A 14,551-nucleotide genomic window follows, 5' to 3' on the forward strand; every position below is an offset into this window, starting at 1 on the left:
GAGGGAGTGCTGCACTGTTGAAGGGGCAGTATGCAGGGAGTGCTGCATGTCAGAGGGTCAGTACTGACGGAGCGCTGCACTGTCGGCGGGGCAGTACTGAGGGAACGCTGCACTGTCGAAGGGGCATTACTGACGGAGCGCTGCACTGTCGGAGGGTCAGTACTGACGGAGCGCTGCACTGTCAGAGGGGCAGTACTGAGGGAGTGCTGCACTGTCGGAGGGGCAGTACTGAGGGAGCGCCGCACTGTCAGAGGGGCAGTACTGAGGGAGTGCCGCACTGTCGGAGGGGCAGTACTGAGGAAGCGCTGCACTGTCGGAGGGTCAGTACTGAGGGAGCGCTGCACTTTCGGAGGGTCAGTACTGATGGAGCGCTGCCCTGTCAGAGGGGCAGTACCGAGTGAGCGCTGCTCTGTCGGAGTGTCAGTCCTGAGGAAGCGCTACACCGTCGGAGGGACAGTGCTGAGGGAGCGCTGCTCTGTCGGAGGGGCAATACTGAGGAAGCGATGCACTGTCGGAGGGTCAGTACTCCGCCGCACTGTCGGAGGGGCAGTATTGAGGCAGTGCTGCACTGTCGGGGGGGCAGTTCTGAGGGAGTGCTGCACTGTCGGAGGGGCTGTACTGAGGGAGCGATGCGCTGTCGAAGGGGCAGTACTGACGGAGCGCTGCACTGTCGGAGGGGCAGTACTGACGGAGCGCTGCACTGTCGGAGGGTCAGTACTGACGGAGCGCTGCACTGTCGGAGGGGCAGTACTGAGGGAGCGCTGCACTGTCAGAGGGTCAGTACTGAGGGAGCACGGCACTGTCGGAGGGGCAGTACTGAGGGAGCGCGGCACTGTCGGAGGGGCAGTACTGAGGGAGCGCTGCACTGTCGGAGGGGCAGTACTGAGGGAGCGCCGCACTGTCGGAGGGGCAGTACTGAGGGAGCGCTGCACTGTCGGAGGGTCAGTACTGAGGGAGTGCTGCACTGTCGGAGGGGCAGTACTGAGGGAGCGCTGCACTGTCGGAGGGGCAGTACTGTGGGAGCGCTGCACTGTCGGATGGTCAGTACTGAGGGAGCGCTGCACTGTCGGAGGGGCAGTACTGAGGGAGCGCCGCACTGTCGGAGGGGCAGTACTAAGGGAGCGCTGCACTGTCGGAGGGGCTGTACTGAGGGAGCGCTGCACTGTCGGAGGGGCAGTCCTGAGGGAGCGCTGCACTGTCGGAGGGGCAGTACTGAGGGAGCGCCGCACTGTCGGAGGGGCAGTCCTGAGGGAGCGCTGCACTGTCGGAGGGGCTGTACTGAGGGAGCGCCGCACTGTCGGAGGTGCCGTCTTTCAGATGCAGAGAATCTCCAGTATGATTTGGGCAGGTTGGGTGATTGGGCAGATGCATGGCAGATGCAGTATAATGTGGATAAATGCGAGGTTATCCACTTTGGTGGCAAAAACAGGAAGGCAGATTATTATCTGAATGACAATAGATTGGGAGAAGGGGAAGTGTAACGAGACCTGGGTGTCCTTGTGCACCAGTCGCTGAAGGTAAGCATGCAGGTGCAGCAGGCGGTTAAGAAGGCAAATGGTATGTTGGCCTTCGTAGCAAGAGGGTTCGAGTACAAGAACAAGGATGTCTTGCTGCAGTTGTACAGGGCCTTGGTGAGACCACACCTTGAGTATTGTGTGCAGTTTTGGTCGCCTTACCTGAGGAAGGACGTTCTTGCCATGGAGGGAGTTCAGCGAAGATTCACCAGGCTGATACCTGGGGTGGCAGGAATGACGTATGAGGAGAGATTGGGTCGATTGGGCTGGAGTTTAGAAGAATGAGAGGGGATCTCATTGAAACTTATAAAATTCTGACAGGACTGGACAGACTAGATGCAGGAAGGATGTTCCTGATGGTTGGGGAGTCCAGAACCAGGGGGTCACAGTCTAAGGATAAGGGGTAAACAATTTAGGACTGAGATGAGGAGGAATTTCTTCACCCAGAGAGTGGTGAACCTGTGGAATTCTCTGCCACAGAAGGCAGTAGAGGCCAATTCATTAAATATATTCAAGAAGGAGTGGGAGTGGGCGGGGGGGAGTGGGCGGGGGGGAGTGGGCGGGGGGGGAGTGGGCGGTGGGGGAGTGGGTGGGGGGCGGGGGTGAGTGGGCGGGTGGGAGTGGGCGGGGGGAGTGGGCGGGGGTGAGTGGGCGGGGGTGAGTGGGCGGGGGGGAGTGGGCGGGGGGAGTGGGCATGGGGAGTGGGCGTGGGGGGAGTGCCGGCTCTGAGCTCGGAACAATGTCAGTCCGACGACACTGCGCCCATGTCAGAGACACCAGGTTCCCTGGGCAATCACTTACTTCCCAGAGCAGGGCATGACCTGGGGCAAGGCCTCGCCTGAGAAAGTGCCACCGCTTACTGCAGTTATCGGCGGATACTTTCAACGGAGTTTCTCCTTGAATCATCCAGGGCATTTAGATGGAATTCCTTCCACCCTCTGGGACACTCAGTCCTGTTACACACACAGTCAGTGCTGGGACACTCAGTCCTGTTATACACACACAGTCAGTGCTGGGACACTCAGTCCTGTTACACACACTGTCAGTGCTGGGACACTCAGTCCTGTTATACACACACAGTCAGTGCTGGGACACTCAGTCCTGTTACACACACTGTCAGTGCTGGGACATTCAGTCCTGTTACACACACAGTCAGTGCTGGGACATTCAGTCCTGTTACACACACAGTCAGTGCTGGGACACTCAGTCCTGTTACACACAGTCAGTGCTGGGACACTCAGTCCTGTTACACACACTGTCAGTGCTGGGACACTCAGTCCTGTTACACACACATACAGTCAGTGCTGGGACACTCAGTCCTGTTACACACACAGTCAGTGCTGGGACACTCAGTCCTGTTATACACACACAGTCAGTGCTGGGACACTCAGTCCTGTTACACACACTGTCAGTGCTGGGACATTCAGTCCTGTTACACACACAGTCAGTGCTGGGACATTGAGTCCTGTTACACACACAGTCAGTGCTGGGACACTCAGTCCTGTTACACACAGTCAGTGCTGGGACACTCAGTCCTGTTACACACACTGTCAGTGCTGGGACACTCAGTCCTGTTACACACACATACAGTCAGTGCTGGGACACTCAGTCCTGTTACACACACTGTCAGTGCTGGGACACTCAGTCCTGTTACACACACATACAGTCAGTGCTGGGACACTCAGTCCTGTTACACACACACAAAGTCGGTGCTGGGACACTCAGTCCTGTTACGCACACAGTCAGTGCTGGGACACTCAGTCCTGTTACACACACAGTCAGTGCTGGGACACTCAGTCCTGTTACACACACAGTCAGTGCTGGGACACTCAGTCCTGTTACACACACAGTCAGTGCTGGGACACTCAGTCCTGTTACACACACAGTCAGTGCTGGGACACTCAGTCCTGTTACACACACAGTCAGTGCTGGGACACTCAGTCCTGTTACACACACAGTCAGTGCTGGGACACTCAGTCCTGTTACACACACAGTCAGTGCTGGGACACTCAGTCCTGTTACACACACAGTCAGTGCTGGGACACTCAGTCCTGTTACACACACAGTCAGTGCTGGGACACTCAGTCCTGTTACACACACACAGTCAGTGCTGGGACACTCAGTCCTGTTACACACACAGTCAGTGCTGGGACACTCAGTCCTGTTACACACACAGTCAGTGCTGGGACACTCAGTCCTGTTACACACACAGTCAGTGCTGGGACACTCAGTCCTGTTACACACACAGTCAGTGCTGGGACACTCAGTCCTGTTACACACACAGTCAGTGCTGGGACACTCAGTCCTGTTACACACACTGTCAGTGCTGGGACACTCAGTCCTGTTACACACACACACAGTCAGTGCTGGGACACTCAGTCCTGTTACACACACACACAGTCAGTGCTGGGACACTCAGTCCTGTTACACACACACAAAGTCGGTGCTGGGACACTCAGTCCTGTTACGCACACAGTCAGTGCTGGCACACTCAGTCCTGTTACACACACAGTCAGTGCTGGGACAGTCAGTCCTGTTACACACACAGTCAGTGCTGGCACACTCAGTCCTGTTACACACACAGTCAGTGCTGGGACACTCAGTCCTGTTACACACACAGTCAGTGCTGGGACACTCAGTCCTGTTACACACACAGTCAGTGCTGGGACACTCAGTCCTGTTACACACACAGTCAGTGCTGGGACACTCAGTCCTGTTACACACACAGTCAGTGCTGGGACACTCAGTCCTGTTACACACACAGTCAGTGCTGGGACAGTCAGTCCTGTTACACTCACAGTCAGTGCTGGGACACTCAGTCCTGTTACACACACAGTCAGTGCTGGGACACTCAGTCCTGTTACACACACAGTCAGTGCTGGGACACTCAGTCCTGTTACACACACAGTCAGTGCTGGGACACTCAGTCCTGTTACACACACAGTCAGTGCTGGGACACTCAGTCCTGTTACACACACAGTCAGTGCTGGGACACTCAGTCCTGTTACACACACAGTCAGTGCTGGGACACTCAGTCCTGTTACACACACAGTCAGTGCTGGGACACTCAGTCCTGTTACACACACAGTCAGTGCTGGGACACTCAGTCCTGTTACACACACAGTCAGTGCTGGGACACTCAGTCCTGTTACACACACAGTCAGTGCTGGGACACTCAGTCCTGTTACACACACAGTCAGTGCTGGGACACTCAGTCCTGTTACACACACACAGTCAGTGCTGGGACACTCAGTCCTGTTACACACACAGTCAGTGCTGGGACACTCAGTCCTGTTACACACACAGTCAGTGCTGGGACACTCAGTCCTGTTACACACACAGTCAGTGCTGGGACACTCAGTCCTGTTACACACACACACAGTCAGTGCTGGGACACTCAGTCCTGTTACACACACACTCACTGCTGGGACACTCAGTCCTGTTACACACACAGTCAGTGCTGGGTCACTCAGTCCTGTTACACACACAGTCAGTGCTGGGACACTCAGTCCTGTTACACACACAGTCAGTGCTGGGTCACTCAGTCCTGTTACACACACAGTCAGTGCTGGGACACTCAGTCCTGTTACACACACACACAGTCAGTGCTGGGACACTCAGTCCTGTTACACACACAGTCATTGCTGGGACACTCAGTCCTGTTACACACACAGTCAGTGCTGGGACACTCAGTCCTGTTACACACACACAGTCAGTGCTGGGACACTCAGTCCTGTTACACACACACACAGTCAGTGCTGGGACACTCAGTCCTGTTACACACACATACAGTCAGTGCTGGGACACTCAGTCCTGTTACACACACACAAAGTCGGTGCTGGGACACTCAGTCCTGTTACGCACACAGTCAGTGCTGGCACACTCAGTCCTGTTACACACACAGTCAGTGCTGGCACACTCAGTCCTGTTACACACACAGTCAGTGCTGGGACACTCAGTCCTGTTACACACACAGTCAGTGCTGGGACACTCAGTCCTGTTACACACACAGTCAGTGCTGGGACACTCAGTCCTGTTACACACACAGTCAGTGCTGGGACACTCAGTCCTGTTACACACACAGTCAGTGCTGGGACACTCAGTCCTGTTACACACACAGTCAGTGCTGGGACACTCAGTCCTGTTACACACACAGTCAGTGCTGGGACACTCAGTCCTGTTACACACACAGTCAGTGCTGGGACACTCAGTCCTGTTACACACACAGTCAGTGCTGGCACACTCAGTCCTGTTACACACACAGTCAGTGCTGGGACACTCAGTCCTGTTACACACACAGTCAGTGCTGGGACAGTCAGTCCTGTTACACACACAGTCAGTGCTGGCACACTCAGTCCTGTTACACACACAGTCAGTGCTGGGACACTCAGTCCTGTTACACACACAGTCAGTGCTGGGACACTCAGTCCTGTTACACACACAGTCAGTGCTGGGACACTCAGTCCTGTTACACACACAGTCAGTGCTGGGACACTCAGTCCTGTTACACACACAGTCAGTGCTGGGTCACTCAGTCCTGTTACACACACAGTCAGTGCTGGGACACTCAGTCCTGTTACGCACACAGTCAGTGCTGGGACACTCAGTCCTGTTACGCACACAGTCAGTGCTGAGACACTCAGTCCTGTTACACACACAGTCAGTGCTGGGACACTCAGTCCTGTTACACACACAGTCAGTGCTGGGACAGTCAGTCCTGTTACACACACAGTCAGTGCTGGGACACTCAGTCCTGTTACACACACAGTCAGTGCTGGGACACTCAGTCCTGTTCCACACACAGTCAGTGCTGGGACACTCAGTCCTGTTACACACACAGTCAGTGCTGGGACACTCAGTCCTGTTACACACACAGTCAGTGCTGGGACACTCAGTCCTGTTACACACACAGTCAGTGCTGGGACACTCAGTCCTGTTACACACACAGTCAGTGCTGGGACACTCAGTCCTGTTACACACACAGTCAGTGCTGGGACACTCAGTCCTGTTACACACACAGTCAGTGCTGGGACACTCAGTCCTGTTACACACACAGTCAGTGCTGGGACACTCAGTCCTGTTACACACACAGTCAGTGCTGGGACACTCAGTCCTGTTACACACACAGTCAGTGCTGGGACACTCAGTCCTGTTACACACACAGTCAGTGCTGGGACACTCAGTCCTGTTACACACACAGTCAGTGCTGGGTCACTCAGTCCTGTTACACACACAGTCAGTGCTGGGACACTCAGTCCTGTTACGCACACAGTCAGTGCTGGGACACTCAGTCCTGTTACGCACACAGTCAGTGCTGAGACACTCAGTCCTGTTACGCACACAGTCAGTGCTGGGACACTCAGTCCTGTTACGCACACAGTCAGTGCTGGGACAGTCAGTCCTGTTACACACACAGTCAGTGCTGGGACACTCAGTCCTGTTACACACACAGTCAGTGCTGGGACACTCAGTCCTGTTCCACACACAGTCAGTGCTGGGACACTCAGTCCTGTTACACACACAGTCAGTGCTGGGACACTCAGTCCTGCTACACACACAGTCAGTGCTGGGACACTCAGTCCTGTTACACACACAGTCAGTGCTGGGACACTCAGTCCTGTTACACACACAGTCAGTGCTGGGACACTCAGTCCTGTTACACACACAGTCAGTGCTGGGACACTCAGTCCTGTTACACACACAGTCAGTGCTGGGACACTCAGTCCTGTTACACACACAGTCAGTGCTGGGACACTCAGTCCTGTTACACACACAGTCAGTGCTGGGACACTCAGTCCTGTTACACACACAGTCAGTGCTGGGACACTCAGTCCTGTTACACACACACAGTCAGTGCTGGGACACTCAGTCCTGTTACACACACAGTCAGTGCTGGGACACTCAGTCCTGTTACACACACAGTCAGTGCTGGGACACTCAGTCCTGTTACACACACAGTCAGTGCTGGGACACTCAGTCCTGTTACACACACACACAGTCAGTGCTGGGACACTCAGTCCTGTTACACACACACTCACTGCTGGGACACTCAGTCCTGTTACACACACAGTCAGTGCTGGGTCACTCAGTCCTGTTACACACACAGTCAGTGCTGGGACACTCAGTCCTGTTACACACACAGTCAGTGCTGGGTCACTCAGTCCTGTTACACACACAGTCAGTGCTGGGACACTCAGTCCTGTTACACACACACACAGTCAGTGCTGGGACACTCAGTCCTGTTACACACAGTCATTGCTGGGACACTCAGTCCTGTTACACACACAGTCAGTGCTGGGACACTCAGTCCTGTTACACACACACAGTCAGTGCTGGGACACTCAGTCCTGTTACACACACACACAGTCAGTGCTGGGTCACTCAGTCCTGTTACACACACAGTCAGTGCTGGGACACTCAGTCCTGTTACACACACACACAGTCAGTGCTGGGACACTCAGTCCTGTTACACACACAGTCATTGCTGGGACACTCAGTCCTGTTACACACACAGTCAGTGCTGGGACACTCAGTCCTGTTACACACACACAGTCAGTGCTGGGACACTCAGTCCTGTTACACACACAGTCAGTGCTGGGACACTCAGTCCTGTTACACACACAGTCAGTGCTGGGACACTCAGTCCTTTTACACACACAGTCAGTGCTGGGACACTCAGTCCTGTTACACATGTGATGAAATATGTCATTCATCAGACTCTGTATTTAACTACATATATTGTATTGCCTGCTCCGGTGTTTTACCTTGTATTGTATATAGTGCACCGCCCCCTTTCTCCCCATTGGGTGTGTTGGCTCCGCCCATACCTGGCCCTACTTGCAGCAGAACAGCAGAATGCTAGGTGAGGACACAGGCATCTTTCTATGCTAATAAAAGCCTTGTTTTATCCAGTTAACTTTGAGCCTTGAAGTTATTGAGGCGCATCAATTTTATTAGCAAACTTTCAACGATGGATCAACTTTTGAAACCGGAACGCTTGGATTTGGACCCGCATGCTTCGGATGCATCGGCACGGTTTGGACACTGGTTCCAGTGCTTGGAATTTTTTATGGCCAACTCCGAAGCCGTCACAGCCTCTAAAGCCACCGGAGATGTGAAACTCGGGATCCTGCAGAATCGGGTAAGCCACCGGGTTTTTCCACTCATCCAAGACGCCGCCACCTACCTGGGTGCCTGCAACATTCTAAAGGCCCACTGTCAGCGGCCTACCAACGAGGTGTACGCCAGGCATCTGCTTGCTACCTGCACACAGCGACCCGGAGAGTCGCTAGAGGACTTTCTAGTCACCCTAAAAGTGCTTGGCAAAGACTGCGAATGCAAAGACATGAAAGCCACGGTATACACAGGCGACCTTATTCGGGATGCCTTTATCGCAGGCCTTAGCTCTAATTACATCCGGCAAAGACTGCTAGAGAAAACGGGCCTAGATCTGACACAGGCTATGGACACAGCGCGATCGCTGGATGTGGCTCAGAAGAACTCTGACTCCTACTCGTCAGGCCGCGCGGCCCACGCCGCCTCTGCTTCCCCGCCCGGTAGCCCAACACCGTCGGGGCCCTGCTCTCCCCCCAGAAGCCCTACGACCGCCGCGACGCATCGGGACCCCAAATGCTACTTCTGCGGGCAGCCAAAGCACACCAGGAACCTGTGCCCGGCGAAAGGCACCACCTGCTGTAAGTGCGGTAAGAAGGGGCACTTTGGGAAGGTGTGCAGAGGGAACCCCACAGGCAAACCCGCCACCGCCGCGTGCGCGCCGTGGGAGCGGCCATCTTGGACGCCATCTTGTCCGACCTCGTGGAGTCCGCCATCTCGCGAGCAGACATCATGGACGCCATCTTACCCGGCCTCGTGTGGCCCACCATCTTGTCCCGATCAGGGCCCTACAGTGGCGTCGATCACAGTGGACCAGTCCAGACCGCACCCACTATCCAAATCGATGGTGGACATCGAGGTAAACGGGTGCAAGGTTAAATGTTTAATTGACAGCGGGAGCACGGAGAGCTTCATTCACCCTGATCTGGTACAACGACTCTCTCTAACCATAGTCCCTACTCAGGGCACGATCTCTATGGCCGACAAAACCCAGATATCGACTATTGCGGGTTACTGCGCGGTACGATTGTCCGTTAAAGGCACTGTATATAATAATTTTAAACTGTTAATTATGAAGGATTTATGTGTGAGCGTGATCTTGGGCCTGGATTTTCAGTGCCACCACCAAAGCATCACGCTCAATTTCGGTGGGACCCAGCCACCCCTCACAGTGTGCGGTCTGGCTACCCTGAAGGTAAAGCCGCCTTCGCTATTCACGAACCTTACCCCTAACTGCCGGCCAATAGCGACCAAAAGCAGGAGGTACAGCTGGGAGGACAGGCGGTTTATCGCGACCGAGGTAGACAGGCTCCTGAGGGAGCGCATTATTGAGCGCAGCAACAGCCCGTGGCGCGCCCAAGTGGTGATGGTGAGGGGTAGCGAGAAGCGGATGGTGATTGACTATTGTCAAACAGTCAACATCTATACCCAACTAGACGCCTACCCACTACCCCGCATATCCGAGATGGTGAACCAAATCGCCCAATACCGGGTGTTCTCCACTATCGACCTCAAGTCAGCGTACCACCAGCTCCCTATCAGACCAGAGGACCTTTCGTACACCGCCTTCGAGGCAAACGGACGCCTCTACCAGTTCCTCAGAGTCCCCTTTGGGGTGACGAATGGGGTCTCGGTCTTTCAGAGGGAGATGGACCGCATGGTCGATGACCACCACTTGCAGGCAACCTTCCCCTATCTCGACAACGTCACCATCTGCGGCCACAACCAACAGGACCACGACTCAAACCTCGCGAGGTTTCTGAAAACCGCACAAAAACTCAACCTCACCTACAGCGAGGACAAGTGCGTTTTCAACACCACGTGCCTCTGCATACTAGGCAGCATGGTGGAGAATGGGGAAATCGGACCAGACCCCGACCGATTGCGCCCCCTACGGGAGCTGCCCCTGCCCAACACTCCCAAAGCCCTGAAAAGGTGCCTGGGGTTATTCTCGTATTATGCCCAATGGGCCCCTAACTACTCCGATAAAGCCCGCCCCCTCTTGAAAGCATCCTCTTTCTCGCTCTCTGCTGAGGCCCATGCTGCCTTCAAAAGCATTAAGCAGGATATTGAGCGGGCCACGCTACAGGCAGTGGACGAGAACACTCCCTTTCAAGTGGAAAGTGAAGCGTCTGACTTTGTCTTGGCGGCCACCCTCAACCAGGCGGGGCGGCCCGTAGCTTTCTTCTCGAGGACCCTCCAGGGGCCCGAGATCAGACACTCCTCCGTGGAAAAGGAGGCCCAAGCCATCGTGGAGGCAGTGCGCCACTGGCAGCACTACCTAGCCAGCAAACGCTTCACCCTACTTACCGACCAGCGGTCGGTAGCGTTTATGTTCAATAATAAACAGAGGGAGAAGATTAAAAATGATAAGATTCTTAGGTGGCGGATCGAGCTCTCCACCTTCGAGTACGACATCATATACCGGCCGGGGGCCCTTAACGAATCCCCCGAAGCCCTCTCACGAGGGATGTGTGCCAACGCCACCGGGGATCGGCTACAGACCCTCCACAACAACCTCTGCCACCCAGGGGTCACGCGGCTGTTCCACTTCATAAAGTCCCGCAACTTACCCTACTCGATTGAGGAAGTTTGGTCCCTAACCAGGAACTGCCGCACTTGCGCTGAGTGCAAGCCTCGGTTCTACCGCCCTGATAGAGCCCACCTAATCAAAGCTACACGGCCCTTTGAACGGCTTAGCTTAGATTTCAAGGGCCCCCTCCCGTCCGTCGACCGCAATGTTTACTTCCTGAACATTGTGGACGAATACTCCCGTTTCCCATTCGCCTTCCCCTGCCCAGACATGACCAGCGCCACGGTCATTAAATGCCTCAACAGCCTGTTCTGCCTGTTCGGTATGCCAAGCTATATCCACACGGATAGGGGGGCGGCCTTCATGAGTGAAGAGCTACGCCAGTACATGCTGTCCAAGGGGATTGCCACGAGCCGTACCACCAGCTACAACCCCCGGGGTAACGGTCAGGTGGAGCGAGAGAACGGGACAGTATGGAGGGCAGTCACTCTAACTCTAAGGACCAAGGGCCTCCCTATCTCCCGCTGGCAGGAAGTCCTCCCAGATGTGCTCCACTCAATACGGTCACTATTGTGTACCGCCACTAATGCCACGCCTCATGAGCTAATGTTTGTGTTTCCCCGGAAATCCACCTCAGGCGTATCCATACCGTCATGGCTCTCCACCCCAGGTCCGGTACTTCTGCGAAAGCATGTGAGGGGTCACAAGACGGACCCTCTCGTGGAGCCAGTGCACCTGCTCCACGCCAACCCACAATATGTGTATGTCCGGCACGCCGATGGACGGGAGGACACTGTGTCCATAAAAGACCTCGCCCCAGCCGGTAACAACAGCAACAACGACAACGACTACAACAACAACAACCACAACCACAACAACAACAACCACAACCACAACAACTATTACCCACCCACTCCACCCACTATTCTTTCATCACCCCCGGAAGAACACCAGCCAACGGTACCCCCACCACCTACTCCTTCAACAACCCCGGTGGCGCCCCCGGCAGAGACCCAGGAGGTCACCTGGGACACCCAGCCGGCACCCGCGGCACTGCAACCGTTACGTCGGTCACAGAGGACTATCACACCCCTGGACAGACTAAATCTGTAGAAGGGGTGAATGTGATGAAATATGCCATTCATCAGACTCTGTAGTTAGCTGTATATATTGTATTGCCTGCTCCGGTGTTTGTACCTTGTATTGTGTATAGGGCACCGCCCCCTTTGTGTGTCGGCTCCACCCATACCTGGCCCTACTTAAGACAAGTCCAGGCTTGTCTTGCAGTAGAACAGCAGCACGCTAGGTGCAGACACCGGCATCTTTTCTTTGCTAATAAAAGCCTTGTTTTATTCTGCTAACTTCGAGTCTTGAAGTTATTGAGGCGCATCAGCTGGGACACTCAGTCCTGTTACACACACAGTCAGTGCTGGGACACTCAGTCCTGTTACACACACAGTAAGTGCTGGGACACTCAGTCCTGTTACACACACAGTCAGTGCTGGGACACTCAGTCCTGTTACACACACAGTCAGTGCTGGGACACTCAGTCCTCTTACACACACACAGTCAGTGCTGGGACACTCAGTCCTGTTACACACAGTCAGTGCTGGGACACTCAGTCCGGTTACACACAGTCAGTGCTGGGACACTCAGTTCTGTTACACACGCACAGTCAATGCTGGGACACTCAGTCCTGTTACACACAGTCAGTGCTGGGACACTCAGTCCTGTTACACACACACAGTCAGTGCTGGGACACTCAGTCCTGTTAGACTCACAGTCAGTGCTGGGACACTCAGTCCTGTTACACACACGGTCAGTGCTGGGACACTCAGTCCTGTTACACACACACACAGTCAGTGCTGGGACACTCAGTCCTGTTACACACACGGTCAGTGCTGGGACACTCAGTCCTGTTACACACACAGTCAGTGCTGGGACACTCAGTCCTGTTACACACACACACAGTCAGTGCTGGGACACTCAGTCCTGTTACACACACAGTCAGTGCTGGGACACTCAGTCCTGTTACACACACACACAGTCAGTGCTGGGACATTCAGTCCTGTTACACACACAGTCAGTGCTGGGACACTCAGTCCTGTTACACACACACACAGTCAGTGCTGGGACACTCAGTCCTGTTATACACACACAGTCAGTGCTGGGACACTCAGTCCTGTTACACACACAGTCAGTGCTGGGACACTCAGTCCTGTTACACACACAGTCAGTGCTGGGACACTCAGTCCTGTTACATACACAGTTCCGTGTACTCACCCTGTTCACAGACTCCCAGTCCTAGGTTATGATTTGACACTGCAATGCTAACTCGCGAGTTGGAATCGTAGGAATGTCTTACAGTCAGATTGCTCGCGAGCGTATCAGTGATATAAAGCAGCCTTTGAGCTGAGCTGGAGACTTTATTTCGGCTGCGAGGGGACAGGGACAGAACAATATCACCCCTACGAGAAGTGAGCTTAGCCACTTCTCAGAGAGTCACTGTGCACAATGGCCCCAGCTCCCAGCATTGCTGTGGATGATTCACACAGAAATACAGCCCGGTCCCTCCAGAGTTAAATCCTCACTGTCCCAACCAAGCAGCTCCCAGTTAGTGACCTAACTAACTAGTGTAGCAGGCTTGTGCCCCCCGTCCCCCCAGAGAGCAGTGCCCGGTGTGTCTCACCTGGAGGCGGGGGTCCGGTTGTTTGCGGAGTTGATGCTGGTGATCGGCGGCCCCCCTCTCAGCCCGTGGCTGCTGCTGTTGTTGTTGTTGTTTATGTTGGTCTCTGATGGCGCGGCCGCTTCGCCCTGTCCTCCCACGGAGCCTCTGCAATTCTCCTCCCGGGAGCCTGAGATGGTGATCTTTCTGACGGAGCGTGAGAGCCCAGCCTGGTCCGCCTCGCCCCCACACTCCGCCTCCACCTCCTGCCGCTCCCAGCTAGCGGCCTTGTCCTGCTCGGCCGGCGCTCGATGCGGAGCCTCCCGTGAGGCCGGGGCACAGGAGGAGCCGGAGGGAGGAGGAGGGCGGGTGGCCCTCACGGCCTCGCTGTGCCCCAGGAGGGTGGGTCGGCCGTGGCGGCGAGGAGGCCGACAGCTTGGTACCCACGGTGAAAGGCTGCACTCTCCGGATGACCCCGCCAGGCATGGCGAAAGAAGAGAGCGGCTCGGAGCGAGACGTCGGCCGGCAGCAGTGAGGTGGGGGGGCTCAGCGATCGACGTCCCTCCTGTGCATGTTCAGGACGCACAGCACGCAGGAGAGGATGGCGGTCCGGGACTCTGCCGAGCTGAGGCGATCCCAGGCGCGGCGGAGCAGCGGGGCGAGCTGGGAGCCGGCCGTGATCAGCCGCTTCCTGACAAACTGCAGGGCGGAGAGTGCGAGTTTGCT

General features: G+C 55.3%; 1 protein-coding gene across 9 annotated transcripts in view; it reads right to left on the reverse strand.

The window, feature by feature from the left end:
* The window catches only part of LOC147113198 (uncharacterized), a 337,266-nt gene extending 322,721 nt beyond the window's left edge, over positions 1–14,545 (reverse strand). For all 9 annotated transcript variants that reach the window (XR_015079637.1, XM_085998113.1, XM_085998114.1 and 6 more), the window contains exon 1: positions 13,850–14,545. The gene's annotated coding sequence lies outside the window, so the exon portion shown is untranslated. The remainder of the gene's footprint in view (positions 1–13,849) is intronic.
* Between the last annotated feature and the right edge of the window lie 6 nt (positions 14,546–14,551).

This window comes from Somniosus microcephalus, chromosome 9, assembly GCF_052327205.1.
Source record: "Somniosus microcephalus isolate GS21.2 chromosome 9, FLI_Smic_1.0, whole genome shotgun sequence".
NCBI lineage: Eukaryota > Metazoa > Chordata > Chondrichthyes > Squaliformes > Somniosidae > Somniosus > Somniosus microcephalus.